Source organism: Sinohyriopsis cumingii, chromosome 1 (genome assembly GCF_028554795.1).
Source record: "Sinohyriopsis cumingii isolate HCF-2022 chromosome 1, ASM2855479v2, whole genome shotgun sequence".
NCBI classification, from domain to species: Eukaryota; Metazoa; Mollusca; class Bivalvia; order Unionida; family Unionidae; genus Sinohyriopsis; species Sinohyriopsis cumingii.
Genome location: NC_142961.1, coordinates 129135795 through 129150845, shown reverse-complemented (window position 1 = coordinate 129150845; position 15051 = coordinate 129135795).

Genomic DNA, 15051 nt, shown 5'->3' with positions numbered 1-15051 from the left:
CTATGCTAACTTGAATTCATAAAAGTATGTCGCTTTCCAAATTTCATACTTTTTGAACGGATATTTACATTTTATGATTTGGAGAATATTGTAGCTTGATATGTTTCTGTCATTTAGAAGACCATTATTTGTTATTACTGTCTTTATAACCCAGGTCATCTTCGCTATCAAAGGTTCCGATGTGATAACAATTTCTACATCTTGGTTTATCGGGCTGATATTGCTATCCTTCGGGTCTGTAAACTTCATTGGATGCGGCGGCAAGCTTAAATTGTTCAAATTTGAACACTGTTCCTACATAATAAAGACAAGTGGGGCATACGGAGTAAATGGACTGTAAATGTTAGCAATTTTCCTGCCGGTCCGTGTTTGCACAAATACCTTTCACTCAAATACACATGTAATGGCTTCACTATGGTACATAGTCATACTTTAGATTTTATTCTTCCAAGGTATCCTTTTGAGGTCAGTTTCCCCACTATTTTGGGCCATGTACAAATCACCACACCATTTGTTAGTTGCTTTACATTCTAAGTCAGACAACTCCTGAAATCCAATTGATATCTCTAGGCCAAAGCACCAATATACATGTTTGATCCCCCGACAGGAAGATACTGTTATCATATCATTACCTAGGCTATGGAAGGTAATACCATGTGAGCTTGTTTGCGCCTATAGTCGATATTTAAACGATACTTGACCTGGGGTGATGTTCAAGATCGATACCTCGTAATAATGTATTATAGGCTATCGATTGCAAATGCGGTCTGTTGATAATAACAATAAAATAAAGGAGTTCCTGGAAGTTCGGTGAAGAAAATGCGCATGGTTGCAACAAAAAAATGTCAATAAGGAGAACACTCGCAAGAATTGTATTGGCTTACTGGGACCAAATAGGTTGGCAGAATATGATATATTAGCTTGTTGACATACCAAAACAAAATTAATCAAACAGCATACACCATATAAAGTGTACCAACTGAGGGGATATATATATATATATATATATATATATATATATGGGGTCCAGAAGGGGGTCTATGTGGGTGGGTGCATTTTCCAAAGAAAAAAATAAAACGTATTAAGATTTATACATTCAATGAATATATTTTATGAAATTGAACAATAAAGGGTAATCAGTAGAGTGATAATAAAATCTACAATATTACAGAACTACGTATGCTAGCAGGATAGATATGTAATCTTTGCATATATGTCATCCTTATATTAAAGACACACTAGACCGCTTATTTCTGGTAATTGCTAAAATGGTGCATGCCATTGTCAAATGCTCAGATTGAAACCTCAGTATTATTAATGATAAGTTATTGTATGTCTTCTGTCTTTCCGTTATGTATGTATGTATGTATGTATGTATGTATGTATGTATGTATGTATGTATGATTTAAGTGAATTATATTTTGAACACGCGACAGCAATCCTAAATATTTGTATGTATACATTAACAGGATTTCTTAGTCACATCTGAAATTTGAGAGAAAAAACAAAAATGATGCAAAACTAGTTTGCGCATGTGATTTGGACGGAAATCAGTGACCCTCTTAAACGCTCATATCAGTCTTAGCTACTGAATACTCGATTGCCTTGTGTATACAAACACCAAAGCGAAGTAGATACGGCGCAGAACCTATTTTTAAACTGTTTGTTGTTTTGACTCCATTAGGTCAATAAGCGCATTTAATTCAATAAATGCATTGAATAAATAATTCCTCCCAAATTAAAACTGACCACAATTAAAAGAGATTCCACAGATTGCTATTTAATCAGGAATGATAAGTTGTTACCTACTTCTTTATATAGAGACTATTATCTGACCTATGACACAATACATGCAAAGGATATGGATTACTACAAATGAGAAATGCCACGAAATTCGCAAACAAGTTCACTTATTGAATTTAACTTCTCGTAAACATCGTGACAAAAGTCGGAAGGACAAAAATAATTTCTCTCTGGAAACCCTAGGTCATTAATATAAATCCAAGTAAAGATCTTTAAAACTGACAACAGTCAAATAGGCCGAAATTAAACATTCAATTATGGACAAACCTGAATCACACATTACAACATTATGTACATACAAAACTATCGTGTTCTACACGCAAGACCATCTTTCTATTGCGCATGTCGTTTCTAGTTAGGTTGCTGATTTATTTTCTTATTTTGTCATAAATTTGTGATGCAAACAAATGCTTTAAGTATCTTTAGATTCGACATGGCTATTTTATTTATGTCATGTGTTGTCTGGACACACAATATATAGCAAAATTAGCACAGACTGTTTTTCACCTTCTGGAACTAATGGCTTTGGAAATAAATGACAATAATATTTAATGCAAGTGCCTTTTTCTGAATGCGGACAAATGTATTGATGTATGATTATTTACCGTGTGCATATCAGAGGGGTTGAATGCAAGAAACAATTTGTTTGTTTTTCGCTTGCTTTAATTATTTTATGTATGTATTTCATGAATGTCAGTGGAAGCATGCTTCTGGAACCGGGCATACCTCAATACTATTTTAATCACATTTTTATGTTGGGTAAGGTTAGAAAATGTGTTGTCTAATCTAACTAAGTGGATTTGAAGAAAAGCAATATCAAAGCCTATATTAATCATGATCATATTAGCACTGATAGCGTAACATTGTAGTTTAAAACATAAAACTCTTTTTAATAATTACATGCATACCTCAATTCATAACTAAGGTTCTGCTTTACCTATTTTCCTCTTTAACAATAGGGATGCGGAAGACGTAGATGCAACAAGAATCAGTTCGAAAAGCTCTCGGATAAGGAAATACACAGGGAACATAAACGTCATATTCAAATTAGTGTGTATGTAACTGCGATTTTAAACAGATACCACCAAACAGACTCCATTCCTTGCCTATTTCATATTATCATTGTTCTTGGATTATTACAGTTAGCTCCGATCACTGAATTGTTTGCTATAAATTACCTAGACGCATTTATATAAGCTGAACTCGGACCAACTTTTCAGCTGCAGTCGGGTTTCTAGAGGTGACAGTTCCATTATATTACATTGACAAAAGCTCGACCTTCTTAGACATTGTCCGGCGGTTTTTTATATGACAGTTAATCTGCAACTACTGGGGTCATAATTAAATTTCCTGGTCAATACAACGACCGTTCTTGACCATGTTTCATAGTTAGTTTACTTCAGCTCGTCCACCACAATGTTTCCACAACCACAATGGAAGGTAACTCGAATACAGAATGTCATCTGCCAAATCATTCTAATGGTAAATAACAATACCTGTTATACTATTTCCCGGTGAAAAACACAGTCAAACGCATACTCCAAATTTAGATATAACTGCTTGTCTCCATTCCGAACTAGACACATGTTCGTGTAGTCTGACTCCAGTTCCCTTCCCCACTTTCGACAACTATCGAAAACCAGACTGACAGGGAAAGGAAACGTACACATTCATGTTATTGTCAATTTAACTAAACACACTCAGCAAATAAAAAATATAATTGATACACAAAAAAACGGATTATTACACTGAAGGCTAATAAAGAGATAAAGAGAAAAAGTTTATAAAGAGTCGTCAAATTAACCAATGTTTTCAACAGTCGCTCAGTCGAATTAACCTATAACCTCGTGTATTGCAAACTTGACTGTCAGAGGGTCGTCTAGTGATAATGGTCACTAAGGTATTCCAGGGCCGGCGCTACCATACAGGCAAACTAGGCAGCCGCCTAGGGCGCTGATTTCAGGGGGGCGCATTTTTTTTTTTTTTTTTTTTTTTTTTTGTTTTTAATTGTTTATACATTTGGACATTGATAATTTCCTGGGTGGGGTTAGGGCTCCAGAATCTAACCTTGCCTAGGGCGCCAGCTAGTCTGTCTGGGTCAGACGCCGGCCCTGGGTATGTCTATATATCGTACTGATATGGAATTATCACTTCACATGAAAGTAGTATCTTAAACATAATCATTATCAAACATTTCACTTATAAAATAATGCGTATGGATATGCACCTGAGAATGCTTTTTTAGTTCATAAAGATTATTTCTAACCTGCAAAGTAACATAGATTTTCGTAGAGCTGGTCCTTTTATGAATGTTTAACAGTAACTAACACAGAATTTTCATCTAAACGCAATGCCTATATATGTACACTTGATGTCGAGATCGCTTAAAGAAGTGAAAAGGTATAAAAGAAGAACACGTCACAAAGTGTGTTAACATACCATGAAGTCACTGAAAAGTGTGTATCGAAGGATTTCACTTAATTGCAAGTAATTTCTGAGTTAGCGATCTATGAGTTATTCTATATTGCAATAGGATCATGTCAAGCCCACGTCAACTGCATGAAGTTGATATCTAAAGATGTGTTTGCCCATGAGAAATTCAAATTTTAAATGAACATTGTAACATACCTCTAAATATCTCACAATCTTATTTTGGATAGGATACAGATTTCTGGAATTACTTATACGATTACAACACGACAACTATTCTGAATCCAATTTAATCATATGTATGGCGTATATAATCACAATGCACTTCCTTTTTTGGTACTTCCTTTCTGGTCACATGCACTTGACAGACAAGAGTGGATCTAATCATGCCCTAAAGGGTATCACAATCTTTAGATTTAACGGTGAATTTAAAATTATTGGATTAACAATGTATGCATGTTGTCCTGAATTACTACACTAAATAATCGTCTCTTCATTGGAATTCTAAATTATTATTACGGACGAACTTTCTGTTTCCTCAACTAATGTAGCATTTCTTAAGCGTATTGTCAAATCTTATACAGACAATGGTAAGTAGTATACAAAAACGTTTCCGAAAAGATGATATACAAATCACATGTCATTAAATCCACCAACAGTAAAGCAGCTTTTATAATTACGGCACTACGCTCAGTGTTTACAAATAAAGCGATTTATTCATGCTGACTTTAACGACAAGTGTTTATCATGTCATGTGTACTTAATGATGAGCTGTATATACTACCGTAGTTATTTCTAGATTTATGTTAACAATGTATGTATATTTCAATCAATTCAAGTTGTAGCACCATCTTCAAGAATGAATATTTTGTTTTCACTGGAAGATAATACCACTTTATTCAGCGTATTTATATATAACGGTTTTCACCGTTTGGTACTTTATTTCTATTCCACTTTTGGATACAACGGTCCCCGACGACTGACACTTTATTTACTAAAGACAAGTTATGCAATGAACTGGATTTTAAGTGTGACAGATTTAGACGTTTGTATGCATACTATACACATTTATTCGAGATGCAAAATTCAAATAAATTATGGAGCAGCAACACTGAATAATCAACACTCACCTACATTTATATCATGTTTCTGGCGATGAGAACTTTGATATCAGATCTGATATTAAGGCATTTATATTGTACGAGTGACTTCTATCCTTGCTTGCAGTCAATGTTATGCAGGTGAAATTATTGCCAACTCTCTATATATGTGCGACTTGGCTTCTGTTTAGTTTATTATTGCTTTCTGACTGTGGAAATGGGAGATACTATTGAGAAGACCCTCTTTATTCATATAATATACAATACTGGTGTGAAAACAACTTAATCACTTTGAATTCCTGCAGATAATGTCAAATACAAATTGAGATGGATCAGGGAAGACAACCTATCCCGAAACTGTTCCAATACATAAAAGGAGTAGTGTCCCTTATATGGCGTCCTAACCGATGACTTATTGAAGTACGATGTGGTATCGGGATGAAAATCATGTTCGTCCGACAAACACAAAAAGCTCATCAGATCGCGAGTTTCAGTCTAAGAAAAGTGTGATATGTGAAGAGAAATATACGCATTCACTGATCACATATACATTTGCAGAAATGAATAGGTGTGTAATGAGGAGATAATTATTTTCATCCAATGATCACACTTGTCAAAGCATGGTACCTGAAGAGAAAATTGGCTCATTGAATGACCACACCAAATCAATATAGCAGAATTGTAGTAAGTGCGGGAAAATTGCACTCATTTATGACCATACAAGAGTAATAAAAAAGGGGCGTTATGTGGTGAGAAAATGTCACCAATGATCACCCAAAATAAGATTTATAGCTGCAATTTTTACGGCCGGGACTTACAAATAAAAACTTTAAAAAGAACAGGAACTAAATGTCACATATATAAATATCTTAAACGCATAAAAAAGGATCCTACATAAAAAAATAGAAGTGATGAAAGTGTTGTTTTAAAATGATACGAGAAATTGAAGTTCTACTTTAATTAGTGAAATTACATCATCAGCTGGATGTATCTTAAAGGAGACTAGAAATCAAAATTTTCCTTTTACGTATTTAATTCACTACAGATTTTCATTCGACTGTCATGTTTATAAATTAAATATCGTAAGCAGGTAGTGATTGTACTGCATGGAAGATACCACGATTTCGTGAATTGCCGATTTTTCCGAGTTTTGATGAGACGACAAATCACGTGGTACCGTGACGCAATACTAGCCAGTCCTTGAATACAAACATAGACATTGGCGAGCGCGGCAGACGGAAGGAGACCACATTTGGGTTGCACATTCAAAACTTGAATCTGCAGTCTGATATAATAGTTTATGTACTGTAATTGTCAGTGCTAAAATAATTTTTTTAGGCACAGGCCCCGGGCTGGCGACTTAAATAAACTCAAGCCTGACTCAAATTCCAAAGGCCCGGACAGATCATACCTGTCAACTCTCAAGCCGGGAGAAAAGTCTTCGATTTTGGGGGTATTTCCTCATCTACATCCCGATCTCGTAATATCTCTAAATTTTTCGCAGCGAAGTCCCGATTATTACATTCAGTATGTCAATTTTCATTTGTCAGAGAAAAACAAACCCAACCCCAAACCATTTATAAATATATATAACGTATGCAATCCACAGTCTAAACTTCCACACTGCAGACATCGTAGTGATATGACTGAAACATTGTTATAGCTACGTTAAAAATTCAATTCTTCAGTAAATAGAACGTGAAAATTAAACATTATTCAAGTAAATTTCAGATGTTTTTAAACAACTACAACAGTACTATATTATAAAATTTAAAAGAATAAAATTGTCACCAATTAGATTAAATGAATGATCACTGTGAAATTTTCTCTGCAAACAAGATCGCATCTCCATTTTCGCCAAATAAACTCGGCCAGTTAACACCTGACATTCCTCTACCGTACATGCAAAGTTTAATTACCATGATTAAATTACAAGGAATAAAACAAAATATACCATGCAGTATGTGGCCCTAAAGAACTAATTCTGAATAAATATTTTGTTCAGCAAACAGTGTTACATGCATTAAGACTTAAACCTGAAGTCCATGGCATCGTAATTAACAACAAAATAGGCATCGAATTTTTGGCAATCAATTGCTGGTACTTACACATACACACACTGTCGAACATGGTTTCTTTGAAGTATGTCCGAAAGGCAGTCTTTTTCACAAGATCAATGCAAGGATAAGGAGTGTGTTCATTCGTCACACAAGCTTCATTGTTTGCGTACTTAAATCAAAACTTTAGCTATTTTGCTATTTAGCCAGAGCTGACCAGAATATGCAAAATGGGCTTGTCATGGGGGAATAATAAGGTGCATCACATGGAGAAAAGGTACGTCCCATGGGCGCTCGCACATTGGGGCAAGGGGTTGGAGTTTGGGTCAATAGTCACCCTCCCCCCAGTTTATAGTGTCAGCTATTTAATGTGAAACTTTGACCTCTTTTCTTTTTTAATCCCTGATATTTAAACTGCCCAAGGAATAATTTTATATCAGTTCCAATCATTGCAGATTACCGTTTATACATACTATATGTATACAATGATTTTTGTTTTTAAATTTGTAATTTTTTATAAGATTACTGAAAAGTGTGTTTTCTCGAAACACGACAGGTTTAGAATCTTATTTTTGGCAAAGCCTCCATTTGATTAAAATCAGATCTAAATTTCACCTTGGACAGTAGTGATTTGATTTAGATTGTGCCGTGTTAAGGCATGTATGTCAACATCTTGAAAATACATTTATTCATTTCACCAGCGCGATCAAAGTTTCCTCAGGCAAACAATTTTTGTTTCTACAAGCCTGACGGGCACCTCACTTTGAATACAGGATGGGCCGGAACTAAAACCAGAGGGGCCCAGGGTGTCGGGCTATCAGATTTATTTTTTAGCACTGTTGGCGTAAATAAAATATCTGTGAATTGATTGTTGCATTTTGTTGTCACTTACTCGGCCTTCTGCCTATTTTCGTAACTCGCACGTTTAGCTTTTTTCCCAGGATTTAAAATATTCAACGTTATGTCTGGAACAGCGCCAACGTTTAGTCTAAGCCTAGCATTTGCGTATCCTTGAGCTGCCATTTTTTCAGAATCCCTCTCGTAACAGTCCTTTGAGAAATGTAACGAGCACAGAGTGCTGTATGGCGTTGCTTTGAAATTGACCCGTTTGTAATAATGTATCCATTCTTTCATTATGCCTTTATCTTTCCGAAAAGAAAAAAATGTTGTCCACAGGCTTTTTCTTAATGTTCTATTACACCCGTAAGCAACGCAAAATGGTATTGACTTTGACTCTGACAACTCCCACTTGGGCTGCTGAAGTCGAAACTATGACGTCACATCCCGAAAGTAACCGAATAAGCGCGGAAATTTTGCATACGAGGTCACGGAAATTCAGCTCCTAGAAGATACGCCAATATCTTAATATTGGCATTACGGTGGCAGATGATACTTCAGAATAAGGTTTTCTACTATAGTACTTGTATTATTATCCTATATTTCCATTGGTTTCTGGTCTCCTTTAAATTATTTACCTAGCGAGAATGTTAATGCGACAAAATAATTATTAAATAAATACTAAGTAAATTGTAAAAGTAACTGAAATCTAAAATTAAAGTAGACACGCATGTCTTGCTATATCAACTCTCAAACCTGTTTGTTTCGTGCTGCTGTACATACCCAATTCATTCGGGCTGGATACGCCCTGTTACCTCCTTGCTGTGCACCGGCTTCTGGATACCGATTCAGAATTTCCGGGGTCTTAAATATATTATAAATTTGCGAGAAAACTGATGAAAGTTGGAAGAATGCTGGCAAAATGTTGGATGTTGGAGAAGTTGGAAAATTGTTGTTGAACGTGCAGCAATCAGCTGACAGTTCAAGTAAACATTATAATTTTAACTGTAATTAATGTTTTTCCTATCTGAAAAGTACACTTGCTGAAAGAAAAAAAAAAAAACAGTGGTTTAGTGTAGTAATTCTGGTGCTCTTACATGTCGTTGATTGTAGTGTTTCACGAACTATCATCAATTATCGTAAAGACGAGAAAACATCGATTGTTGCATGTATGTTCTACACAATTTTCGTATGCATTTTTGTATCTAAAATTATTGAGTCCTTTAGCGTTTTTGTCCACCTCTCTCCTATCTAATTTGACCAAACACATTTTGCTACGGAGACCGACAAATATACCGATAGGTACCGAGCTGTTCTCGATCGTAAATTTTCTGATCACCTTTGTATTGTAATTGCCAAGAAATGCATTGGTTTTAAAATAATAGGACAAGTGAATTGATTCTTTGTCGTCGGACATGTCCAAATAAACATATTTCCTCGTTGATTTCATAACATAAACTATCCGTATCCTTGAACAATACTTTAACATTTTGTCCTTATCGCGTTCTAATAAGTGCAATGCTTTTTCAAATACATTTCTTGCCATTTGCTGTGAGAAAATTTTAATACGCGATATATCATTAATAATTTGACACGTAGCTAAACACAATGTCAAAGATATTTATAAAGAATCACATACCAACTTTTCTAATGACCTTCCGTACTAAATTAGCTGCCGTGTTAATGTCGCAATCTAATTTCGATTGAGATTGGCTTCATAAGGACTCAACGTGTTGTCAGTGACAATTAGATATTTTTGTAATAACGGATAATCGTTATACAACTCTTGTAAATTTTCAGGATAATACAGATCCACTTCTACAAAGCATCCGGAATCTTCATCGCTTTGAGCATGTTTTAGGTAAACATTTCAGAATTCATACGCGAAAACATTCCAGTGGACATCGGTTGTGGGATTGCCCATTTATACAACGTGATATGGAACAAATCAAATGATGTAAATTGACTGTTTAAGCGGGTTAAAACTTCAAAATTACGTATTGTATGCAACAGAGTGTCTGTGTGTGGTCACGCTTATACTTTCTCGAATTCCTTTTGAAATTGAACATATCCAATTCTTTCAACAGATGTAAGGTGAAACCATTACTTTTCAATGAGGCATCACACGAAAGTACCGACGACAAATAACACCAACAAGGATCAAATCCATAAATGATTAAAATAGTCGAATACATCTGTCAGCAGTAAATTGTCCGTGGTCGAATAGAAATTGTGATAATCCGAGAGAGTTTTTAAGTCAAACGCATTCCAAACGCACTGTGCATGATTGTAAACCCATGTGAGATTCTAGAACTGTTTAATTTACTGTAATACGTGTCTTTTTCAGGTAATGAAGTCTATGCCAACGTATCCCAATCAGATTTTGCACTCGTAAGGATCAACTCCTTTCGGAGTCAAGACATCGGTTTAATCACCGATACGTTCTGCAATATGCTTAAATTATTTTGTGAGTTTGACCAGATGTTCTAGTGGTGCCGCTATAAAATGGATATTATCGATGAATCTCAGTTTTCTTAACGAGAACGAAATGTTTATTTCCGTGTTTTTTGGGGATGCATTTGATGTTTTGTGGACATTTATTGAACTATTTCAAGATCAAATACGCGTCAAAATATGGCACGAAATGCTTAAGGTTTAAAAATTGGCGGTCTCTGTGTGTGTTATTTTGATAATGATCGTAACTTTTAAAACAATTACGACGTTTGCAGTGTAGCAGTTGATAGTGATATCTAGCACTGGACTTTAATGCTGCAGACATGTAGCTTCATGTCCAACCCAGCCACATTATCCCTACACCAGGCTGACAAGTCTTAGCATGTTAGTACCATTTGTATGTCTTTTATGTGATATAGACGGGGCTTGAATCCGCGACCTCGCACATCTGTGGTGGAGTAACTAACCAATGCGGTAAAAAAAAAATGGACTTCACAATCGTTATGAGCAGCACCGTGGTATTTTCAAGTATAATGACAATTATCTCTGACACGGTCTAAATTATACGGAGATCTGCTGATGAAACAATCTACAGCGCTATCGGAACTGATTTTATCAAAACATATTGTATTCGACAAATCTTGTCGATGAGATTCACTTCTATGATGAGATCGCTCCAGCAGTTTTTGACGCAATCCAGCCCGCGATATAATTTAACGCACACTGCTTTATATGCGTAACCACCAGGGATGTGTTCCTGATAAACCCTCGGTTAACACATTTTATCGGATCCTGGTCAGCACCAAGACCAGTTATGATTAGCGCTTCAAAATCCGCATAAATCACAAAAGGGATTCTCATTTGTCGTTCGACATTGACAAACCGTATTTCTTCCTGCTTTTCTGGAGGTGGTTCAATTACAATGATTCTTATGCAATCGAATCGGTGATCGATTCATTTTTTGTTTATTTGGTTTAATGAAAGCTGATAAACACTTTCCTAGAGGAATATTGAACATTACTTTTACTTACCTGCTTGTTCACGATACGCTAAAACGTTTTGATTCAGAAATAATGTCCATCGCGATTATCGGCGCAATTCGCAGGGACATCGGTGTACTCATAAAAAAATCAAGATCATTATTGACATGACATTGTGAATAAACGCTAACGTTATGTCAAAATAGATCGATTCAGATAACAATTCGCTTTTCAAAATATCCTTTATCGTCTATTTGCATAGGAAAATTAATTCATGTAACATCTAGCATATCGTGATACGCGATAAAATGATTCAAACGCTCTTGGTAAACCGCAATCGGATGTAATAATATCACCGTCCGCAAACAATATTGATTATCGTTATTTTTAACATTAAAAAACCCTAACCTACTCTAATTTTTTCGGATAATGGAAGCTGCGAACTCGTGCTGACAACGACACTAGTCACATCCACGAAAATGCATCTCGATCCTTTTCGCTGAAAGTTTTAAGAGAATCACCCTTAAAAATATATTTGATCGGAAAACACCGCTCGTTGTGACGTAGCGAAATTCCCGTCTATTTCATCCTAAGGTACTTTGCTAAACGCAGCTTGGACTATAAAGTTCAACAGAATTCAGCTATGTATTTTCAATTCTTTAAAGAGCACCTGTACAATTCCGATCATTCCAGTGTCATCTATCGCTAACGGTACATCCTCAAAGTGATCTTCGAAACTATTGTCATAACCAGTAAATACATGGGATCGTTGCATGAACTATCCCGTTGTATATATATATATATATAGATATGTTGTGTTGATTGCATCATAATAAAAGCTGACCTAGAAGAGGATATTCCTGAATCTTTAGAACTAAACCATTTCAACTAAATTATCGCGATTGCGAATAATGATCTGAAATGTATTCCGGAAATATTTTATAATAATGGTGATTACGGTCAAGAACCTGATGAAGTCAAAATGTTTGTGTAACGTCAACGACTGGTGCTGTGGTAGAATGGCAAGTATCACGTCTGAAATAAACTAAAATGATTTAATTTTGACGAGGCGCAACAGGGTAAATTGGATGAACTCTTTGATCGCATCATGAGAGTATGAGACTATCTTTACCAGGTCAAATTAAACTGATCAAATTTGATTACGTGTTTAAATGCATGTTCTTCGCGATAGGATTAACATATTTTGCGGCGATGTGTCGACCGGTTTCTTTTAAAAATGTTTCTTCCGAATACGATAAAAGTAGTTCTAATGCACTCAAAAACTTGATTTTGGATATCATTGATACATCCGAATCACGAATTAAATGTATCAGGAAAATTCGATCGATTTAAAAAACGTTTCTCATTTATTCGCTAAAATTGGTTTGACCAAATATATTCCTAATCGGTTTTTTGCAGAGTCTGTTCGTAACAAAAAGTAGTCGATGGGTTCACCTTAAGAGTCGTTGAGTTGTTGTCGAATCAATTTCACTGTAGCTTCACGTGATTTCAGGGCCACCTTAACCTAGTCCCAGCCACTTATGCAACACTATTGGCTAAGATTTCCCATCACAAGTAACTACTTTTTATTATAATCCACAGGGGAATTATGTTAGGACAGATTGGTGACGAATCCTTTTAGTTCATAATGGATACATTCGAAGTCCCCGTGGATGATATAAGTACATTTTGTCTTTCGTTGTAAGGCAGCACATTTGAGAATGTCTTACCAGTTTCTGTTATTATTGTTCTCTGAGGATTTTCACTGATCCCATGAGAGTAAAGATCACGGTCAGTGAGTTCTTGTTGGATATTGCATACATACAATCAACGTCTGCATTGAAAGTTCCCATCTGACTGCTTCCAGTGTTGGTTATGCAACAGGGCTAGATTTTTCATCCATGCGTAATCAGATATCGTATTTGAATAAATCACATAAATCAGTAAAATCAAAATAATCTGGACTCGTCTAATGTTTCAATGATGTCCATGGGAGAAATGTGAAAGCGGATACAATCCTCTTTCCCAAATGAATACATTAACAGCAATACCTGTGATAAATGTTCCAGATTTGTTCAGTGTTGCTTTAGTAACGTGTTCGGGAAATTCAATCTAACCAAAATTAAGTCCACCCAGGTTCTTCGGGTATTTTCGAGGATGGTCTTCATTGTCGCTATTTGAATATGGCTCTGATAAAGTCGCCCATACCAAACATCGCTTACTGATGTTTCATACATGTCATACGGTCAGAATTGGAACCCACGCTGACGTATGTATATAAATGGATCCTCAAAGCGATTGATATGGAGAGACAGGTACATCGTCTTGTGAACATCAGTGAAAATTACATTCAAACATCCAGACAAAGCATTATGTGTATTTTTCCAACCTCTCGATAATGTATTCATAACCTTTGTTGGTTTCGTCATTTATTGCATTTGTGTCTTTTTAGTTCTGGTTTGCATGAGCACAGCTGTGCATTCAAGGTGCAGTAGTTTTAAGTACATTTTTGTCTCGACTAAGTGGCATAACCAAGTTAAGAATACTATCTGCTTTAACTCCAGAGTAGTCAGATTGTTGTAGTACCGACATGATCCCGTGAATTATATTTGATAGAACTGTCCTGCGTCTTTGCTTTGGCATTTTTGTATGTGTTGTGGAATTGCGAATTCACCACTTAAATTCATCAACATAGAGATAAGATCAATTCAAATAAATGATTCACGGACTGAATTGTATACCGAAAATGAACACCATTAATTTTGACACGAAGGCAAACACGAAAACTCACCAGCATCATTTTTGATGCATGATTACCATCGTACGATTATGGGTGGATCCTGTCGTGGTAAATCGAATCATGCTCCTGAAAAACATGTTGTTGTACGTTCGCGTGATTAGTTATGCGCTCAATTCCTCACCAGGACAAATATATGAATCTGCATGAGTTTGGCAACTGCGTTGCTTACCTTGTTTTTCCGCGACAGCGTTGCTGACGATGTCATGGAAAAAGACGATGTTTTTACCCTAGCAGTACCGGAACAGGTAGAACCCGTAGACAAATTGGATTTGGACACGCATATGATTTTCGGGTTTGACGATATTAACTTGATAGCGATAACGTGAATAAAATCTGCTCTTTTTTGTCGCTGTCGAGAAACAAGCACTTTAACAGGATTTATTTCACTCAGTCGGACTACTATGTTCCTAGATACATCCGACGGAACAGGGACTGCTTTGCGCAGTTTATAGTTCTCAGTAATAGGGACATCGACGCAATCGTAAGAGACCACTTCAGCGGCATCACCGAGAAAAAAATCAAAGACCGTTATTAATCGGCGACATCGTCCTCCGAACATGATTATGTGACGTTTCATTGCAATGCGGAAA